The sequence below is a fragment of the Engystomops pustulosus genome, chromosome 9 (genome assembly GCF_040894005.1).
Source record: "Engystomops pustulosus chromosome 9, aEngPut4.maternal, whole genome shotgun sequence".
NCBI lineage: Eukaryota > Metazoa > Chordata > Amphibia > Anura > Leptodactylidae > Engystomops > Engystomops pustulosus.
The window spans coordinates 1,273,048-1,295,902 of NC_092419.1; positions in this window are offsets into that span (position 1 = coordinate 1,273,048).

Here is a 22,855-nt window from a genome sequence, read left to right on the forward strand (position 1 = left end):
ATGTGATGCAGTCAGTAATAAATGTGATGCAGTCAGTAATAAATGTGATGCAGTCAGTAATAAATGTGATGCAGTCAGTAATAAATGTGGAGCAGTCAGTAATAAATGTGGAGCAGTCAGTAATAAATGTGGAGCAGTCAGTAATAAATGTGGAGCAGTCAGTAATAAATGTGATGCAGTCAGTAATAAATGTGATGCAGGCCGTAATAAATGTGGAGCAGTCAGTAATAAATGTGGAGCAGTCAGTAATAAATGTGATACAGTCAGTAATAAATTTGATGCAGTCAGTAATAAATGTGGTGCAGTCAGTAATAAATGTGGTGCAGTCAGTAATAAATGTGGAGCAGTCAGTAATAAATGTGGAGCAGTCAGTAATAAATGTGATACAGTCAGTAATAAATGTGATGCAGTCAGTAATAAATGTGGTGCAGTCAGTAATAAATGTGGTGCAGTCAGTAATAAATGTGGAGCAGTCAGTAATAAATGTGATGCAGTCAGTAATAAATGTGGTACAGTCAGTAATAAATGTGATGTAGTCAGTAATAAATGTGATACAGTCAGTAATAAATGTGGAGCAGTCAGTAATAAATGTGATGCAGTCAGTAATAAATGTGGTACAGTCAGTAATAAATGTGGTACAGTCAGTAATAAATGTGATGTAGTCAGTAATAAATGTGATACAGTCAGTAATAAATGTGGAGCAGTCAGTAATAAATGTGATGTAGTCAGTAATAAATGTGATGTAGTCAGTAATAAATGTGATGCAGTCAGTAATAAATGTGGAGCAGTCAGTAATAAATGTGGAGCAGTCAGTAATAAATGTGATACAGTCAGTAATAAATGTGGTGCAGTCAGTAATAAATGTGGAGCAGTCAGTAATAAATGTGGTGCAGTCAGTAATAAATGTGGTGCAGTCAGTAATAAATGTGGAGCAGTCAGTAATAAATGTGGAGCAGTCAGTAATAAATGTGATGCAGTCAGTAATAAATGTGATGCAGTCAGTAATAAATGTGGAGCAGTCAGTAATAAATGTGATGCAGTCAGTAATAAATGTTATGCAGTCAGTAATAAATGTGATGCAGTCAGTAATAAATGTGATGCAGTCAGTAATAAATGTGGAGCAGTCAGTAATAAATGTGATGCAGTCAGTAATAAATGTGATGCAGTCAGTAATAAATGTGGAGCAGTCAGTAATAAATGTTATGCAGTCAGTAATAAATGTGATGCAGTCAGTAATAAATGTGGAGCAGTCAGTAATAAATGTGGAGCAGTCAGTAATAAATGTGATGCAGTCAGTAATAAATGTGGAGCAGTCAGTAATAAATGTGGAGCAGTCAGTAATAAATGTGATACAGTCAGTAATAAATGTGATACAGTCAGTAATAAATGTGATGTAGTCAGTAAAAAATGTGATGCAGTCAGTAATAAATGTGGAGCAGTCAGTAATAAATGTGATACAGTCAGTAATAAATGTGATGCAGTCAGTAATAAATGTGGAGCAGTCAGTAATAAATGTGATGTAGTCAGTAATAAATGTGATGTAGTCAGTAATAAATGTGATGCAGTCAGTAATAAATGTGGAGCAGTCAGTAATAAATGTGATACAGTCAGTAATAAATGTTTAGCAGTCAGTAATAAATGTGGAGCAGTTAGTAATAAATGTGGTGCAGTCAGTAATAAATGTGGAGCAGTCAGTAATAAATGTGGTGCAGTCAGTAATAAATGTGATGCAGTCAGTAATAAATGTGATACAGTCAGTAATAAATGTGGAGCAGTCAGTAATAAATGTGATACAGTCAATAATAAATGTGGAGCAGTCAGTAATAAATGTGATGCAGTCAGTAATAAATGTGATACTGTCAGTAATAAATGTGGAGCAGTCAGTAATAAATGTGATGCAGTCAGTAACAAATGTGATGTAGTCAGTAATAAATGTGTAGCAGTCAGTAATAAATGTGGTGCAGTCAGTAATAAATGTGGAGCAGTCAGTAATAAATGTGATGCAGTCAGTAACAAATGTGATGTAGTCAGTAATAAATGTGTAGCAGTCAGTAATAAATGTGGTGCAGTCAGTAATAAATGTGGAGAAGTCAGTAATAAATGTGATACAGTCAGTAATAAATGTGATGCAGTCAGTAATAAATGTGATGTAGTCAGTAATAAATGTGTAGCAGTCAGTAATAAATGTGGTGCAGTCAGTAATAAATGTGGAGAAGTCAGTAATAAATGTGATGTAGTCAGTAATAAATGTGATGTAGTCAGTAATAAATGTGGAGCAGTCAGTAATAAATGTGATACAGTCAGTAATAAATGTCATGCAGTCAGTAATAAATGTGATGTAGTCAGTAATAAATGTGATGTAGTCAGTAATAAATGTGATGTAGTCAGTAATAAATGTGATACAGTCAGTAATAAATGTGGTGCAGTCAGTAATAAATGTGATGCAGTAAGTAATAAATGTGATGCAGTCAGTAATAAATGTGGTGCAGTCAGTAATAAATATGGAGCAGTCAGTAATAAATGTGATGCAGTCAGTAATAAATGTGGAGCAGTCAGTTATAAATGTGATGCAGTCAGTAATAAATGTCATGCAGTCAGTAATAAATGTGGAGCAGTCAGTAATAAATGTGATGCAGTCAGTAATAAATGTGATACAGTCAGTAATAAATGTGATGCAGTCAGTAATTAATGTGATACAGTCAGTAATAAATGTGATACAGTCAGTAATAAATGTGATGTAGTCAGTAATAAATGTTGAGCAGTCAGTAATAAATGTGGAGCAGTCAGTAATAAATGTGATGTAGTCAGTAATAAATGTGATGTAGTCAGTAATAAATGTGATGTAGTCAGTAATAAATGTGATACAGTCAGTAATAAATGTGATGTAGTCAGTAATAAATGTTGAGCAGTCAGTAATAAATGTGGAGCAGTCAGTAATAAATGTGGAGCAGTCAGTAATAAATGTGATGTAGTCAGTAATAAATGTGATACAGTCAGTAATAAATGTGATGTAGTCAGTAATAAATGTGATACAGTCAGTAATAAATGTGATGTAGTCAGTAATAAATGTTGAGCAGTCAGTAATAAATGTGGAGCAGTCAGTAATAAATGTGATGTAGTCAGTAATAAATTTTGTGCAGTCAGTAATAAATGTGGTGCAGTCAGTAATAAATGTGATACAGTCAGTAATAAATGTGATACAGTCAGTAATAAATGTGGAGCAGTCAGTAATAAATGTGGTGCAGTCAGTAATAAATGTGGAGCAGTCAGTAATAAATGTGATGCAGTCAATAATAAATGTCATGCAGTCAGTAATAAATGTGATACAGTCAGTAATAAATGTGATACAGTCAGTAATAAATGTGGAGCAGTCAGTAATAAATGTGGAGCAGTCAGTAATAAATGTGGAGCAGTCAGTAATAAATGTGATGTAGTCAGTAATAAATGTGAAGCAGTCAGTAATAAATGTGGTACAGTCAGTAATAAATGTGGAGCAGTCAGTAATAAATGTGCAGCAGTCAGTAATAAATGTGATGCAGTCAGTAATAAATGTGGAGCAGTCAGTAATAAATGTGATGTAGTCAGTAATAAATGTGATGTAGTCAGTAATAAATGTGATGCAGTCAGTAATAAATGTGATGTAGTCAGTAATAAATGTGGTGCAGTCAGTAATAAATGTGGAGCAGTCAGTAATAAATGTGATGCAGTCAGTAATAAATGTGATACAGTCAGTAATAAATGTAATGCAGTCAGTAATAAATGTGGTGCAGTCAGTAATAAATGTGGAGCAGTCAGTAATAAATGTGATGCAGTCAGTAATAAATGTGATACAGTCAGTAATAAATGTGGAGCAGTCAGTAATAAATGTGATACAGTCAGTAATAAATGTGATGCAGTCAGTAATAAATGTGGAGCAGTCAGTAATAAATGTGATGTAGTCAGTAATAAATGTGATGTAGTCAGTAATAAATGTGATGCAGTCAGTAATAAATGTGGAGCAGTCAGTAATAAATGTGATACAGTCAGTAATAAATGTGGAGCAGTCAGTAATAAATGTGGAGCAGTTAGTAATAAATGTGGTGCAGTCAGTAATAAATGTGGAGCAGTCAGTAATAAATGTGGTGCAGTCAGTAATAAATGTGATGCAGTCAGTAATAAATGTGATGCAGTCAGTAATAAATGTGATGCAGTCAGTAATAAATGTGATGCAGTCAGTAATAAATGTGGAGCAGTCAGTAATAAATGTGATGCAGTCAGTAATAAATGTGGAGCAGTCAGTAATAAATGTGGAGCAGTCAGTAATAAATGTGGAGCAGTCAGTAATAAATGTGATGCAGTCAGTAATAAATGTGGAGCAGTCAGTAATAAATGTGGAGCAGTCAGTAATAAATGTGATACAGTCAGTAATAAATGTGATGCAGTCAGTAATAAATGTGGAGCAGTCAGTAATAAATGTGGTGCAGTCAGTAATAAATGTGGTGCAGTCAGTAATAAATGTGGAGCAGTCAGTAATAAATGTGATACAGTCAGTAATAAATGTGATGCAGTTAGTAATAAATGTGGAGCAGTCAGTAATAAATGTGGAGCAGTCAGTAATAAATGTGGTGCAGTCAGTAATAAATGTGGTGCAGTCAGTAATAAATGTGGAGCAGTCAGTAATAAATGTGATGCAGTCAGTAATAAATGTGGTACAGTCAGTAATAAATGTGATGTAGTCAGTAATAAATGTGATACAGTCAGTAATAAATGTGGAGCAGTCAGTAATAAATGTGATGTAGTCAGTAATAAATGTGGAGCAGTCAGTAATAAATGTGATACAGTCAGTAATAAATGTGGAGCAGTCAGTAATAAATGTTATGTAGTCAGTAATAAATGTGATGCAGTCAGTAATAAATGTGGAGCAGTCAGTAATAAATGTGGAGCAGTCAGTAATAAATGTGATACAGTCAGTAATAAATGTGATGCAGTCAGTAATAAATGTGGTGCAGTCAGTAATAAATGTGGAGCAGTCAGTAATAAATGTGGTGCAGTCAGTAATAAATGTGGTGCAGTCAGTAATAAATGTGGAGCAGTCAGTAATAAATGTGGAGCAGTCAGTAATAAATGTGATGTAGTCAGTAATAAATTTGGTGCAGTCAGTAATAAATGTGGAGCAGTCAGTAATAAATGTGGTGCAGTCAGTAATAAATGTGGAGCAGTCAGTAATAAATGTGATGCAGTCAGTAATAAATGTGGAGCAGTCAGTAATAAATGTAGAGCAGTCAGTAAAAAATGTGGAGCAGTCAGTAATAAATGTGGAGCAGTCAGTAATAAATGTGATGCAGTCAGTAATAAATGTGGAGCAGTCAGTAATAAATGTGGTGCAGTCAGTAATAAATGTGGAGCAGTCAGTAATAAATGTGGTACAGTCAGTAATAAATGTGATACCGTCAGTAATAAATGTGATACCGTCAGTAATAAATGTGGAGCAGTCAGTAATAAATGTGATACAGTCAGTAATAAATGTGATACAGTCAGTAATAAATGTGATGTAGTCAGTAATAAATGTGATGCAGTCAGTAATAAATGTGATACAGTCAGTAATAAATGTGATACAGTCAGTAATAAATGTGGTACAGTCAGTAATAAATGTGATACAGTCAGTAATAAATGTGATGCAGTCAGTAATAAATGTGGAGCAGTCAGTAATAAATGTGATGTAGTCAGTAATAAATGTGATACAGTCAGTAATAAATGTTGAGCAGTCAGTAATAAATGTGATACAGTCAGTAATAAATGTTGAGCAGTCAGTAATAAATGTGATACAGTCAGTAATAAATGTTGAGCAGTCAGTAATAAATGTGATACAGTCAGTAATAAATGTGATGCAGTCAGTAATAAATGTGGAGCAGTCAGTAATAAATGTGATGTAGTCAGTAATAAATGTGATACAGTCAGTAATAAATGTTGAGCAGTCAGTAATAAATGTGATGCAGTCAGTAATAAATGTGATGCAGTCAGTAATAAATGTGGTACAGTCAGTAATAAATGTGATGTAGTCAGTAATAAATGTGATGCAGTCAGTAATAAATGTGGAGCAGTCAGTAATAAATGTGGTGCAGTCAGTAATAAATGTGGAGCAGTCAGTAATAAATGTGGTACAGTCAGTAATAAATGTGATACCGTCAGTAATAAATGTGATACCGTCAGTAATAAATGTGGAGCAGTCAGTAATAAATGTGATACAGTCAGTAATAAATGTGATGTAGTCAGTAATAAATGTGATGCAGTCAGTAATAAATGTGATACAGTCAGTAATAAATGTGATACAGTCAGTAATAAATGTGGTACAGTCAGTAATAAATGTGATACAGTCAGTAATAAATGTGATGCAGTCAGTAATAAATGTGATACAGTCAGTAATAAATGTGGTACAGTCAGTAATAAATGTGATGTAGTCAGTAATAAATGTGATGCAGTCAGTAATAAATGTGATACAGTCAGTAATAAATGTGGTACAGTCAGTAATAAATGTGATACAGTCAGTAATAAATGTGATGCAGTCAGTAATAAATGTGGTACAGTCAGTAATAAATGTGATGTAGTCAGTAATAAATGTGATGCAGTCAGTAATAAATGTGATACAGTCAGTAATAAATGTGGTACAGTCAGTAATAAATGTGATACAGTCAGTAATAAATGTGATGCAGTCAGTAATAAATGTGATACAGTCAGTAATAAATGTGGTACAGTCAGTAATAAATGTGATACAGTCAGTAATAAATGTGATGCAGTCAGTAATAAATGTGGTACAGTCAGTAATAAATGTGATACAGTCAGTAATAAATGTGGAGCAGTCAGTAATAAATGTGATGCAGTCAGTAATAAATGTGATACAGTCAGTAATAAATGTGGTGCAGTCAGTAATAAATGTGATGCAGTCAGTAATAAATGTGGTGCAGTCAGTAATAAATGTGGAGCAGTCAGTAATAAATGTGATGCAGTCAGTAATAAATGTGATGCAGTCAGTAATAAATGTGATGCAGTCAGTAATAAATGTGGAGCAGTCAGTAATAAATGTGATGCAGTCAGTAATAAATGTGATGCAGTCAGTAATAAATGTGATGCAGTCAGTAATAAATGTGATGCAGTCAGTAATAAATGTGGAGCAGTCAGTAATAAATGTGGAGCAGTCAGTAATAAATGTGGAGCAGTCAGTAATAAATGTGGAGCAGTCAGTAATAAATGTGATGCAGTCAGTAATAAATGTGATGCAGGCCGTAATAAATGTGGAGCAGTCAGTAATAAATGTGGAGCAGTCAGTAATAAATGTGATACAGTCAGTAATAAATGTGATGCAGTCAGTAATAAATGTGGTGCAGTCAGTAATAAATGTGGTGCAGTCAGTAATAAATGTGGAGCAGTCAGTAATAAATGTGGAGCAGTCAGTAATAAATGTGATACAGTCAGTAATAAATGTGATGCAGTCAGTAATAAATGTGGTGCAGTCAGTAATAAATGTGGTGCAGTCAGTAATAAATGTGGAGCAGTCAGTAATAAATGTGGTACAGTCAGTAATAAATGTGATGTAGTCAGTAATAAATGTGATACAGTCAGTAATAAATGTGGAGCAGTCAGTAATAAATGTGATGTAGTCAGTAATAAATGTGATGTAGTCAGTAATAAATGTGATGCAGTCAGTAATAAATGTGGAGCAGTCAGTAATAAATGTGGAGCAGTCAGTAATAAATGTGATACAGTTAGTAATAAATGTGGTGCAGTCAGTAATAAATGTGGAGCAGTCAGTAATAAATGTGGTGCAGTCAGTAATAAATGTGGTGCAGTCAGTAATAAATGTGGAGCAGTCAGTAATAAATGTGGAGCAGTCAGTAATAAATGTGATGCAGTCAGTAATAAATGTGATGCAGTCAGTAATAAATGTGGAGCAGTCAGTAATAAATGTGATGCAGTCAGTAATAAATGTTATGCAGTCAGTAATAAATGTGATGCAGTCAGTAATAAATGTGATGCAGTCAGTAATAAATGTGGAGCAGTCAGTAATAAATGTGATGCAGTCAGTAATAAATGTGATGCAGTCAGTAATAAATGTGGAGCAGTCAGTAATAAATGTTATGCAGTCAGTAATAAATGTGATGCAGTCAGTAATAAATGTGGAGCAGTCAGTAATAAATGTGGAGCAGTCAGTAATAAATGTGATGCAGTCAGTAATAAATGTGGAGCAGTCAGTAATAAATGTGGAGCAGTCAGTAATAAATGTGATACAGTCAGTAATAAATGTGATACAGTCAGTAATAAATGTGATGTAGTCAGTAAAAAATGTGATGCAGTCAGTAATAAATGTGGAGCAGTCAGTAATAAATGTGATACAGTCAGTAATAAATGTGATGCAGTCAGTAATAAATGTGGAGCAGTCAGTAATAAATGTGATGTAGTCAGTAATAAATGTGCAGCAGTCAGTAATAAATGTGATACAGTCAGTAATAAATGTGGAGCAGTTAGTAATAAATGTGATGCAGTCAGTAATAAATGTGGAGCAGTCAGTAATAAATGTGATACAGTCAGTAATAAATGTGGAGCAGTCAGTAATAAATGTGGAGCAGTTAGTAATAAATGTGGTGCAGTCAGTAATAAATGTGGAGCAGTCAGTAATAAATGTGGTGCAGTCAGTAATAAATGTGATGCAGTCAGTAATAAATGTGATACAGTCAGTAATAAATGTGGAGCAGTCAGTAATAAATGTGATACAGTCAATAATAAATGTGGAGCAGTCAGTAATAAATGTGATGCAGTCAGTAATAAATGTGATGCAGTCAGTAATAAATGTGATACTGTCAGTAATAAATGTGGAGCAGTCAGTAATAAATGTGATGCAGTCAGTAACAAATGTGATGTAGTCAGTAATAAATGTGTAGCAGTCAGTAATAAATGTGGTGCAGTCAGTAATAAATGTGGAGCAGTCAGTAATAAATGTGATGTAGTCAGTAATAAATGTGTAGCAGTCAGTAATAAATGTGGTGCAGTCAGTAATAAATGTGGAGAAGTCAGTAATAAATGTGATACAGTCAGTAATAAATGTGATGCAGTCAGTAATAAATGTGATGTAGTCAGTAATAAATGTGTAGCAGTCAGTAATAAATGTGGTGCAGTCAGTAATAAATGTGGAGAAGTCAGTAATAAATGTGATGTAGTCAGTAATAAATGTGATGTAGTCAGTAATAAATGTGGAGCAGTCAGTAATAAATGTGATACAGTCAGTAATAAATGTGATGTAGTCAGTAATAAATGTGATGTAGTCAGTAATAAATGTGATGTAGTCAGTAATAAATGTGATACAGTCAGTAATAAATGTGGTGCAGTCAGTAATAAATGTGATGCAGTAAGTAATAAATGTGATGCAGTCAGTAATAAATGTGGTGCAGTCAGTAATAAATATGGAGCAGTCAGTAATAAATGTGATGCAGTCAGTAATAAATGTGGAGCAGTCAGTTATAAATGTGATGCAGTCAGTAATAAATGTCATGCAGTCAGTAATAAATGTGGAGCAGTCAGTAATAAATGTGATGCAGTCAGTAATAAATGTGATACAGTCAGTAATAAATGTGATGCAGTCAGTAATTAATGTGATACAGTCAGTAATAAATGTGATACAGTCAGTAATAAATGTGATGTAGTCAGTAATAAATGTTGAGCAGTCAGTAATAAATGTGGAGCAGTCAGTAATAAATGTGATGTAGTCAGTAATAAATGTGATGTAGTCAGTAATAAATGTGATGTAGTCAGTAATACATGTGATACAGTCAGTAATAAATGTGATGTAGTCAGTAATAAATGTTGAGCAGTCAGTAATAAATGTGGAGCAGTCAGTAATAAATGTGGAGCAGTCAGTAATAAATGTGATGTAGTCAGTAATAAATGTGATACAGTCAGTAATAAATGTGATGTAGTCAGTAATAAATGTGATACAGTCAGTAATAAATGTGATGTAGTCAGTAATAAATGTTGAGCAGTCAGTAATAAATGTGGAGCAGTCAGTAATAAATGTGATGTAGTCAGTAATAAATTTTGTGCAGTCAGTAATAAATGTGGTGCAGTCAGTAATAAATGTGATACAGTCAGTAATAAATGTGATACAGTCAGTAATAAATGTGGAGCAGTCAGTAATAAATGTGGTGCAGTCAGTAATAAATGTGGAGCAGTCAGTAATAAATGTGATGTAGTCAGTAATAAATGTGATGTAGTCAGTAATAAATGTGGAGCAGTCAGTAATAAATGTGATACAGTCAGTAATAAATGTGATGTAGTCAGTAATAAATGTGATGTAGTCAGTAATAAATGTGATACAGTCAGTAATAAATGTGGTGCAGTCAGTAATAAATGTGATGCAGTAAGTAATAAATGTGATGCAGTCAGTAATAAATGTGGTGCAGTCAGTAATAAATGTGGTGCAGTCAGTAATAAATATGGAGCAGTCAGTAATAAATGTGATGCAGTCAGTAATAAATGTGGAGCAGTCAGTAATAAATGTCATGCAGTCAGTAATAAATGTCATGCAGTCAGTAATAAATGTGGAGCAGTCAGTAATAAATGTGATGCAGTCAGTAATAAATGTGGAGCAGTCAGTAATAAATGTGGAGCAGTCAGTAATAAATGTGATACAGTCAGTAATAAATGTGATACAGTCAGTAATAAATGTGATGTAGTCAGTAAAAAATGTGATGCAGTCAGTAATAAATGTGGAGCAGTCAGTAATAAATGTGATACAGTCAGTAATAAATGTGATGCAGTCAGTAATAAATGTGGAGCAGTCAGTAATAAATGTGATGTAGTCAGTAATAAATGTGATGTAGTCAGTAATAAATGTGGAGCAGTTAGTAATAAATGTGATGCAGTCAGTAATAAATGTGGAGCAGTCAGTAATAAATGTGATACAGTCAGTAATAAATGTGGAGCAGTCAGTAATAAATGTGGAGCAGTTAGTAATAAATGTGGTGCAGTCAGTAATAAATGTGGAGCAGTCAGTAATAAATGTGGTGCAGTCAGTAATAAATGTGATGCAGTCAGTAATAAATGTGATACAGTCAGTAATAAATGTGGAGCAGTCAGTAATAAATGTGATACAGTCAATAATAAATGTGGAGCAGTCAGTAATAAATGTGATGCAGTCAGTAATAAATGTGATGCAGTCAGTAATAAATGTGATACTGTCAGTAATAAATGTGGAGCAGTCAGTAATAAATGTGATGCAGTCAGTAACAAATGTGATGTAGTCAGTAATAAATGTGTAGCAGTCAGTAATAAATGTGGTGCAGTCAGTAATAAATGTGGAGCAGTCAGTAATAAATGTGATGTAGTCAGTAATAAATGTGTAGCAGTCAGTAATAAATGTGGTGCAGTCAGTAATAAATGTGGAGCAGTCAGTAATAAATGTGATGCAGTCAGTAATAAATGTGATGTAGTCAGTAATAAATGTGTAGCAGTCAGTAATAAATGTGGTGCAGTCAGTAATAAATGTGGAGAAGTCAGTAATAAATGTGATGTAGTCAGTAATAAATGTGATGTAGTCAGTAATAAATGTGGAGCAGTCAGTAATAAATGTGATACAGTCAGTAATAAATGTGATGTAGTCAGTAATAAATGTGATGTAGTCAGTAATAAATGTGATGTAGTCAGTAATAAATGTGATACAGTCAGTAATAAATGTGGTGCAGTCAGTAATAAATGTGATGCAGTAAGTAATAAATGTGATGCAGTCAGTAATAAATGTGGTGCAGTCAGTAATAAATATGGAGCAGTCAGTAATAAATGTGATGCAGTCAGTAATAAATGTGGAGCAGTCAGTTATAAATGTGATGCAGTCAGTAATAAATGTCATGCAGTCAGTAATAAATGTGGAGCAGTCAGTAATAAATGTGATGCAGTCAGTAATAAATGTGATACAGTCAGTAATAAATGTGATGCAGTCAGTAATTAATGTGATACAGTCAGTAATAAATGTGATACAGTCAGTAATAAATGTGATGTAGTCAGTAATAAATGTTGAGCAGTCAGTAATAAATGTGGAGCAGTCAGTAATAAATGTGATGTAGTCAGTAATAAATGTGATGTAGTCAGTAATAAATGTGATGTAGTCAGTAATAAATGTGATGTAGTCAGTAATACATGTGATACAGTCAGTAATAAATGTGATGTAGTCAGTAATAAATGTTGAGCAGTCAGTAATAAATGTGGAGCAGTCAGTAATAAATGTGGAGCAGTCAGTAATAAATGTGATGTAGTCAGTAATAAATGTGATACAGTCAGTAATAAATGTGATGTAGTCAGTAATAAATGTGATACAGTCAGTAATAAATGTGATGTAGTCAGTAATAAATGTTGAGCAGTCAGTAATAAATGTGGAGCAGTCAGTAATAAATGTGATGTAGTCAGTAATAAATTTGGTGCAGTCAGTAATAAATGTGGTGCAGTCAGTAATAAATGTGATACAGTCAGTAATAAATGTGATACAGTCAGTAATAAATGTGGTGCAGTCAGTAATAAATGTGATGCAGTCAGTAATAAATGTTGAGCAGTCAGTAATAAATGTGATGCAATCAGTAATAAATGTGATGTAGTCAGTAATAAATGTGTAGCAGTCAGTAATAAATGTGGTGCAGTCAGTAATAAATGTGGAGAAGTCAGTAATAAATGTGATGTAGTCAGTAATAAATGTGATGCAGTCAGTAACAAATGTGATGTAGTCAGTAATAAATGTGTAGCAGTCAGTAATAAATGTGGTGCAGTCAGTAATAAATGTGGAGAAGTCAGTAATAAATGTGATGTAGTCAGTAATAAATGTGGTGCAATCAGTAATAAATGTGGAGCAGTCAGTAATAAATGTGATGCAGTCAGTAATAAATGTCATGCAGTCAGTAATAAATGTGGTACAGTCAGTAATAAATGTGGAGCAGTCAGTAATAAATGTGGAGCAGTCAGTAATAAATGTGATACAGTCAGTAATAAATGTGATGTAGTCAGTAATAAATTTGGTGCAGTCAGTAATAAATGTGATACAGTCAGTAATAAATGTGGTGCAGTCAGTAATAAATGTGGAGCAGTCAGTAATAAATGTGATGTAGTCAGTAATAAATGTGATGCAGTCAGTAATAAATGTGGTACAGTCAGTAATAAATGTGGAGCAGTCAGTAATAAATGTGATGTAGTCAGTAATAAATGTGATGCAGTCAGTAATAAATGTGATGCAGTCAGTAATAAATGTGATACAGTCAGTAATAAATGTGGTACAGTCAGTAATAAATGTGGTACAGTCAGTAATAAATGTGGAGCAGTCAGTAATAAATGTGATGCAGTCAGTAATAAATGTGATGTAGTCAGTAATAAATGTGGAGCAGTCAGTAATAAATGTCATGCAGTCAGTAATAAATGTGATACAGTCAGTAATAAATGTGGTGCAGTCAGTAATAAATGTGGAGCAGTCAGTAATAAATGTGATGTAGTCAGTAATAAATGTCATGCAGTCAGTAATAAATGTGATACAGTCAGTAATAAATGTGATGCAGTCAGTAATAAATGTGGAGCAGTCAGTAATAAATGTGATGTAGTCAGTAATAAATGTTGAGCAGTCAGTAATAAATGTGGAGCAGTCAGTAATAAATGTGGAGCAGTCAGTAATAAATGTGATGCAGTCAGTAATAAATGTGATACAGTCAGTAATAAATGTGGTGCAGTCAGTAATAAATGTGATGTAGTCAGTAATAAATGTTGAGCAGTCAGTAATAAATGTGATGTAGTCAGTAATAAATGTTGAGCAGTCAGTAATAAATGTGGAGCAGTCAGTAATAAATGTGATGCAGTCAGTAATAAATGTGATACAGTCAGTAATAAATGTGGTACAGTCAGTAATAAATGTGATGCAGTCAGTAATAAATGTGATACAGTCAGTAATAAATGTGATGTAGTCAGTAATAAATGTGGTACAGTGAGTAATAAATGTCATGCAGTCAGTAATAAATGTGATACAGTCAGTAATAAATGTGGTGCAGTCAGTAATAAATGTGGAGCAGTGAGTAATAAATGTGGAGCAGTCAGTAATAAATGTGGAGCAGTCAGTAATAAATGTGATGCAGTCAGTAATAAATGTGATGCAGTCAGTAATAAATGTGGAGCAGTCAGTAATAAATGTGGAGCAGTCAGTAATAAATGTGATGCAGTCAGTAATAAATGTCATGCAGTCAGTAATAAATGTGATACAGTCAGTAATAAATGTGGTGCAGTCAGTAATAAATGTGATGTAGTCAGTAATAAATGTTGAGCAGTCAGTAATAAATGTGGAGCAGTCAGTAATAAATGTGATGTAGTCAGTAATAAATTTGGTGCAGTCAGTAATAAATGTGGAGCAGTCAGTAATAAATGTGTTGCGTCAGTAATAAACGTGGAGCAGTCAGTAATAAATGTGATGCAGTCAGTAATAAATGTCATGCAGTCAGTAATAAATGTGATACAGTCAGTAATAAATGTGGTGCAGTCAGTAATAAAAGTGATGTAGTCAGTAATAAATGTTGAGCAGTCAGTAATAAATGTGGAGCAGTCAGTAATAAATGTGATGTAGTCAGTAATAAATTTGGTGCAGTCAGTAATAAATGTGGAGCAGTCAGTAATAAATGTGGTGCAGTCAGTAATAAATGTGGTGCAGTCAGTAATAAATGTGATACAGTCAGTAATAAATGTGGAGCAGTCAGTAATAAATGTGGAGCAGTCAGTAATAAATGTGTTGTAGTCAGTAATAAATGTGGAGCAGTCAGTAATAAATGTGGAGCAGTCAGTAATAAATGTGATGCAGTCAGTAATAAATGTGATGCAGTCAGTAATAAATGTGGAGCAGTCAGTAATAAATGTGATACAGTCAGTAATAAATGTGGAGCAGTCAGTAATAAATGTGATGCAGTCAGTAATAAATGTGGAGCAGTCAGTAATAAATGTGATGCAGTCAGTAATAAATGTGATGCAGTCAGTAATAAATGTGGAGCAGTCAGTAATAAATGTGATACAGTCAGTAATAAATGTGGAGCAGTCAGTAATAAATGTGATATAGTCAGTAATAAATGTGATGTAGTCAGTAATAAATGTGATGCAGTCAGTAATAAATGTGATGCAGTCAGTAATAAATGTGATACAGTCAGTAATAAATGTGATGCAGTCAGTAATAAATGTGGTACAGTCAATAATAAATGTGATACAGTCAGTAATAAATGTGATACAGTCAGTAATAAATGTGATGCAGTCAGTAATAAATGTGGAGCAGTCAGTAATAAATGTGATACAGTCAGTAATAAATGTGGAGCAGTCAGTAATAAATGTGATGCAGTCAGTAATAAATGTGGAGCAGTCAGTAATAAATGTGATGCAGTCAGTAATAAATGTGGTGCAGTCAGTAATAAATGTGATGCAGTCAGTAATTAATGTGGTGCAGTCAGTAATAAATGTGAAGCAGTCAGTAATAAATGTGATGTAGTCAGTAATAAATGTGAAGCAGTCAGTAATAAATGTGATGCAGTCAGTAATAAATGTGGAGCAGTCAGTAATAAATGTCATGCAGTCAGTAATAAATGTCATGCAGTCAGTAATAAATGTGATACAGTCAGTAATAAATGTGGTGCAGTCAGTAATAAATGTGATGTAGTCAGTAATAAATGTTGAGCAGTCAGTAATAAATGTGGAGCAGTCAGTAATAAATGTTGAGCAGTCAGTAATAAATGTGGAGCAGTCAGTAATAAATGTGGAGCAGTCAGTAATAAATGTGATGCAGTCAGTAATAAATGTGGTACAGTCAGTAATAAATGTGGAGCAGTCAGTAATAAATGTGATGTAGTCAGTAATAAATGTGATGCAGTCAGTAATAAATTTGATACAGTTAGTAATAAATGTGGTACAGTCAGTAATAAATGTGGTACAGTCAGTAATAAATGTGATACAGTCAGTAATAAATGTGATGCAGTCAGTAATAAATGTGATGCAGTCAGTAATAAATGTGATACAGTCAGTAATAAATGTGATGTAGTCAGTAATAAATGTGATGCAGTCAGTAATAAATGTGATGCAGTCAGTAATAAATGTGATACAGTCAGTAATAAATGTGATACAGTCAGTAATAAATGTGATGCAGTCAGTAATAAATGTGAAGCAGTCAGTAATAAGTGTGATGCAGTCAGTAATAAATGTGGTACAGTCAGTAATAAATGTGATACAGTCAGTAATAAATGTGGAGCAGTCAGTAATAAATGTGATGTAGTCAGTAATAAATGTGGAGCAGTCAGTAATAAATGTGATACAGTCAGTAATAAATGTGATACAGTCAGTAATAAATGTGGAGCAGTCAGTGATAAATGTGATGTAGTTAGTAATAAATGTGATACAGTCAGTAATAAATGTGATACAGTCAGTAATAAATGTGATGCAGTCAGTAATAAATGTGAAGCAGTCAGTAATAAATGTGATGTAGTCAGTAATAAATGTGATGCAGTCAGTAATAAATGTGAAGCAGTCAGTAATAAATGTGGAGCAGTCAGTAATAAATGTGATGTAGTCAGTAATAAATGTGATGCAGTCAGTAATAAATGTGGAGCAGTCAGTAATAAATGTGATACAGTCAGTAATAAATGTGATACAGTCAGTAATAAATGTGATACAGTCAGTAATAAATGTGATGTAGTCAGTAATAAATGTGATGTAGTCAGTAATAAATGTGATGCAGTCAGTAATAAATGTGATGTAGTCAGTAATAAATGTGGAGCAGTCAGTAATAAATGTGATGTAGTCAGTAATAAATGTGATGCAGTCAGTAATAAATGTGGAGCAGTCAGTAATAAATGTGATGTAGTCAGTAATAAATGTGGAGCAGTCAGTAATAAATGTGATGTAGTCAGTAATAAATGTGGAGCAGTCAGTAATAAATGTGATGTAGTCAGTAATAAATGTGGAGCAGACAGTAATAAATGTGATGCAGTCAGTAATAAATGTGGAGCAGTCAGTAATAAATGTGATGTAGTCAGTAATAAATGTGATGTAGTCAGTAATAAATGTGGAGCAGTCAGTAATAAATGTGATACAGTCAGTAATAAATGTGGAGCAGTCAGTAATAAATGTGGAGCAGTCAGTAATAAATGTGATGTAGTCAGTAATAAATGTGATGTAGTCAGTAATAAATGTGATACAGTCAGTAATAAATGTGGAGCAGTCAGTAATAAATGTGGAGCAGTCAGTAATAAATGTGGAGCAGTCAGTAATAAATGTGAAGCAGTCAGTAATAAATGTGATGCAGTCAGTAATAAATGTGATGTAGTCAGTAATAAATGTGATGTAGTCAGTAATAAATGTGATGTAGTCAGTAATAAATGTGGAGCAGTCAGTAATAAATGTGGAGCAGTCAGTAATAAATGTGATGTAGTCAGTAATAAATGTGATACAGTCAGTAATAAATGTATAGCAGTCAGTAATAAATGTGGAGTAGTCAGTAATAAATGTGATGCAGTCAGTAATAAATGTGATGCAGTCAGTAATAAATGTGGAGCAGTCAGTAATAAATGTGGAGCAGTCAGTAATAAATGTGATGTAGTCAGTAATAAATGTGATGTAGTCAGTAATAAATGTGGAGCAGTCAGTAATAAATGTGGAGCAGTCAGTAATAAATGTGATGTAGTCAGTAATAAATGTGATGTAGTCAGTAATAAATGTGATGCAGTCAGTAATAAATGTGGAGCAGTCAGTAATAAATGTGGAGCAGTCAGTAATAAATGTGATGTAGTCAGTAATAAATGTGATGTAGTCAGTAATAAATGTGATGCAGTCAGTAATAAATGTGATGCAGTCAGTAATAAATGTGGAGCAGTCAGTAATAAATGTGATACAGTCAGTAATAAATGTGGAGCAGTCAGTAATAAATGTGAAGCAGTCAGTAATAAATGTGATGTAGTCAGTAATAAATGTGATGTAGTCAGTAATAAATGTGGAGCAGTCAGTAATAAATGTGATGCAGTCAGTAATAAATGTGGAGCAGTCAGTAATAAATGTGGAGCAGTCAGTAATAAATGTGGAGCAGACAGTAATAAATGTGATGCAGTCAGTAATAAATGTGGAGCAGTCAGTAATAAATGTGATGTAGTCAGTAATAAATGTGATGTAGTCAGTAATAAATGTGGAGCAGTCAGTAATAAATGTGATACAGTCAGTAATAAATGTGGAGCAGTCAGTAATAAATGTGGAGCAGTCAGTAATAAATGTGATGTAGTCAGTAATAAATGTGGAGCAGTCAGTAATAAATGTGAAGCAGTCAGTAATAAATGTGATGTAGTCAGTAATAAATGTGATGTAGTCAGTAATAAATGTGGAGCAGTCAGTAATTAATGTGATGCAGTCAGTAATAAATGTGGTACAGTCAGTAATAAATGTGATACAGCCAGTAATAAATGTGATGCAGTCAGTAATAAATGTGATGCAGTCAGTAATAAATGTGATGCAGTCAGTAATAAATGTGATACAGTCAGTAATAAATGTGGAGCAGTCAGTAATAAATGTGATACAGTCAGTAATAAATGTGATGCAGTCAGTAATAAATGTGGTGCAGTCAGTAATAAATATGGAGCAGTCAGTAATAAATGTGATACAGTCAGTAATAAATGTGGAGCAGTCAGTAATAAATGTGATACAGTCAGTAATAAATATGAAGCAGTCAGTAATAAATGTGATACAGTCAGTAATAAATGTGGAGCAGTCAGTAATAAATGTGATGTAGTCAGTAATAAATGTGATGCAGTCAGTAATAAATGTGATGTAGTCAGTAATAAATGTGATACAGTCAGTAATAAATGTGGAGCAGTCAGTAATAAATGTGGAGCAGTCAGTAATAAATGTGATGCAGTCAGTAATAAATGTGATGTAGTCAGTAATAAATGTGGAGCAGTCAGTAATAAATGTGATGCAGTCAGTAATAAATGTGATGTAGTCAGTAATAAATGTGGAGCAGTCAGTAATAAATGTGATGCAGTCAGTAATAAATGTGGAGCAGTCAGTAATAAATGTGATGCAGTCAGTAATAAATGTGATGTAGTCAGTAATAAATGTGGAGCAGTCAGTAATAAATGTGGAGTAGTCAGTAATAAATGTGATGCAGTCAGTAATAAATGTGATGCAGTCAGTAATAAATGTGGAGCAGTCAGTAATAAATGTGGAGCAGTCAGTAATAAAAGTGGAGCAGTCAGTAATAAATGTGATGCAGTCAGTAATAAATGTGATACAGTCCGTAATAAATGTGATGCAGTCAGTAATAAATGTGATGCAGTCAGTAATAAATGTGATGCAGTCAGTAATAAATGTGGAGCAGTCAGTAATAAATGTGGAGCAGTCAGTAATAAATGTGATACAGTCAGTAATAAATGTGATGCAGTCAGTAATAAATGTGGAGCAGTCAGTAATAAATGTGATGTAGTCAGTAATAAATGTGGAGCAGTCAGTAATAAATGTGATGTAGTCAGTAATAAATGTGGAGCAGTCAGTAATAAATGTGATGCAGTCAGTAATAAATGTGGAGCAGTCAGTAATAAATGTGATACAGTCAGTAATAAATGTGATGCAGTCAGTAATAAATGTGGAGCAGTCAGTAATAAATGTGATGCAGTCAGTAATAAATGTGGTGCAGTCAGTAATAAATGTGATACAGTCAGTAATAAATGTGAAGCAGTCAGTAATAAATGTGGAGCAGTCAGTAATAAATGTGATGCAGTCAGTAATAAATGTGATGCAGTCAGTAATAAATGTGATGTAGTCAGTAATAAATGTGGAGCAGTCAGTAATAAATGTGATGCAGTCAGTAATAAATGTGATGCAGTCAGTAATAAATGTGGAGCAGTCAGTAATAAATGTGAAGCAGTCAGTAATAAATGTGATGTAGTCAGTAATAAATGTGATGCAGTCAGTAATAAATGTGGAGCAGTCAGTAATAAATGTGATACAGTCAGTAATAAATGTGGAGCAGTCAGTAATAAATGTGGAGCAGTCAGTAATAAATGTGATACAGTCAGTAATAAATGTGATGCAGTCAGTAATAAATGTGATGTAGTCAGTAATAAATGTGGAGCAGTCAGTAATAAATGTGATGTAGTCAGTAATAAATGTGGAGCAGTCAGTAATAAATGTGATGTAGTCAGTAATAAATGTGATGTAGTCAGTAATAAATGTGATGTAGTCAGTAATAAATGTGGAGCAGTCAGTAATAAATGTGATGCAGTCAGTAATAAATGTGGAGCAGCCAGTAATAAATGTGGAGTAGTCAGTAATAAATGTAAAGCAGTCAGTAATAAATGTGGAGTAGTCAGTAATAAATGTGATGCAGTCAGTAATAAATGTGATGCAGTCAGTAATAAATGTGGAGCAGTCAGTAATAAATGTGATGTAGTCAGTAATAAATGTGATGCAGTCAGTAATAAATGTGATGCAGTCAGTAATAAATGTGATGTAGTCAGTAATAAATGTGGAGCAGTCAGTAATAAATGTGGAGTAGTCAGTAATAAATGTGATGCAGTCAGTAATAAATGTGGAGCAGTCAGTAATAAATGTGATACAGTCAGTAATAAATGTGGAGCAGTCAGTAATAAATGTGATATAGTCAGTAATAAATGTGATGTAGTCAGTAATAAATGTGATGCAGTCAGTAATAAATGTGATGCAGTCAGTAATAAATGTGATACAGTCAGTAATAAATGTGATGCAGTCAGTAATAAATGTGGTACAGTCAATAATAAATGTGATACAGTCAGTAATAAATGTGATACAGTCAGTAATAAATGTGATGCAGTCAGTAATAAATGTGGAGCAGTCAGTAATAAATGTGATACAGTCAGTAATAAATGTGGAGCAGTCAGTAATAAATGTGATGCAGTCAGTAATAAATGTGGAGCAGTCAGTAATAAATGTGATGCAGTCAGTAATAAATGTGGTGCAGTCAGTAATAAATGTGATGCAGTCAGTAATTAATGTGGTGCAGTCAGTAATAAATGTGAAGCAGTCAGTAATAAATGTGATGTAGTCAGTAATAAATGTGAAGCAGTCAGTAATAAATGTGATGCAGTCAGTAATAAATGTGGAGCAGTCAGTAATAAATGTCATGCAGTCAGTAATAAATGTCATGCAGTCAGTAATAAATGTGATACAGTCAGTAATAAATGTGGTGCAGTCAGTAATAAATGTGATGTAGTCAGTAATAAATGTTGAGCAGTCAGTAATAAATGTGGAGCAGTCAGTAATAAATGTTGAGCAGTCAGTAATAAATGTGGAGCAGTCAGTAATAAATGTGGAGCAGTCAGTAATAAATGTGATGCAGTCAGTAATAAATGTGGTACAGTCAGTAATAAATGTGGAGCAGTCAGTAATAAATGTGATGTAGTCAGTAATAAATGTGATGCAGTCAGTAATAAATTTGATACAGTTAGTAATAAATGTGGTACAGTCAGTAATAAATGTGGTACAGTCAGTAATAAATGTGATACAGTCAGTAATAAATGTGATGCAGTCAGTAATAAATGTGATGCAGTCAGTAATAAATGTGATACAGTCAGTAATAAATGTGATGTAGTCAGTAATAAATGTGATGCAGTCAGTAATAAATGTGATGCAGTCAGTAATAAATGTGATACAGTCAGTAATAAATGTGATACAGTCAGTAATAAATGTGATGCAGTCAGTAATAAATGTGAAGCAGTCAGTAATAAGTGTGATGCAGTCAGTAATAAATGTGGTACAGTCAGTAATAAATGTGATACAGTCAGTAATAAATGTGGAGCAGTCAGTAATAAATGTGATGTAGTCAGTAATAAATGTGGAGCAGTCAGTAATAAATGTGATACAGTCAGTAATAAATGTGATACAGTCAGTAATAAATGTGGAGCAGTCAGTGATAAATGTGATGTAGTTAGTAATAAATGTGATACAGTCAGTAATAAATGTGATACAGTCAGTAATAAATGTGATGCAGTCAGTAATAAATGTGAAGCAGTCAGTAATAAATGTGATGTAGTCAGTAATAAATGTGATGCAGTCAGTAATAAATGTGAAGCAGTCAGTAATAAATGTGGAGCAGTCAGTAATAAATGTGATGTAGTCAGTAATAAATGTGATGCAGTCAGTAATAAATGTGGAGCAGTCAGTAATAAATGTGATACAGTCAGTAATAAATGTGATACAGTCAGTAATAAATGTGATACAGTCAGTAATAAATGTGATGTAGTCAGTAATAAATGTGATGTAGTCAGTAATAAATGTGATGCAGTCAGTAATAAATGTGATGTAGTCAGTAATAAATGTGGAGCAGTCAGTAATAAATGTGATGTAGTCAGTAATAAATGTGATGCAGTCAGTAATAAATGTGGAGCAGTCAGTAATAAATGTGATGTAGTCAGTAATAAATGTGGAGCAGTCAGTAATAAATGTGATGTAGTCAGTAATAAATGTGGAGCAGTCAGTAATAAATGTGATGTAGTCAGTAATAAATGTGGAGCAGACAGTAATAAATGTGATGCAGTCAGTAATAAATGTGGAGCAGTCAGTAATAAATGTGATGTAGTCAGTAATAAATGTGATGTAGTCAGTAATAAATGTGGAGCAGTCAGTAATAAATGTGATACAGTCAGTAATAAATGTGGAGCAGTCAGTAATAAATGTGGAGCAGTCAGTAATAAATGTGATGTAGTCAGTAATAAATGTGATGTAGTCAGTAATAAATGTGATACAGTCAGTAATAAATGTGGAGCAGTCAGTAATAAATGTGGAGCAGTCAGTAATAAATGTGGAGCAGTCAGTAATAAATGTGAAG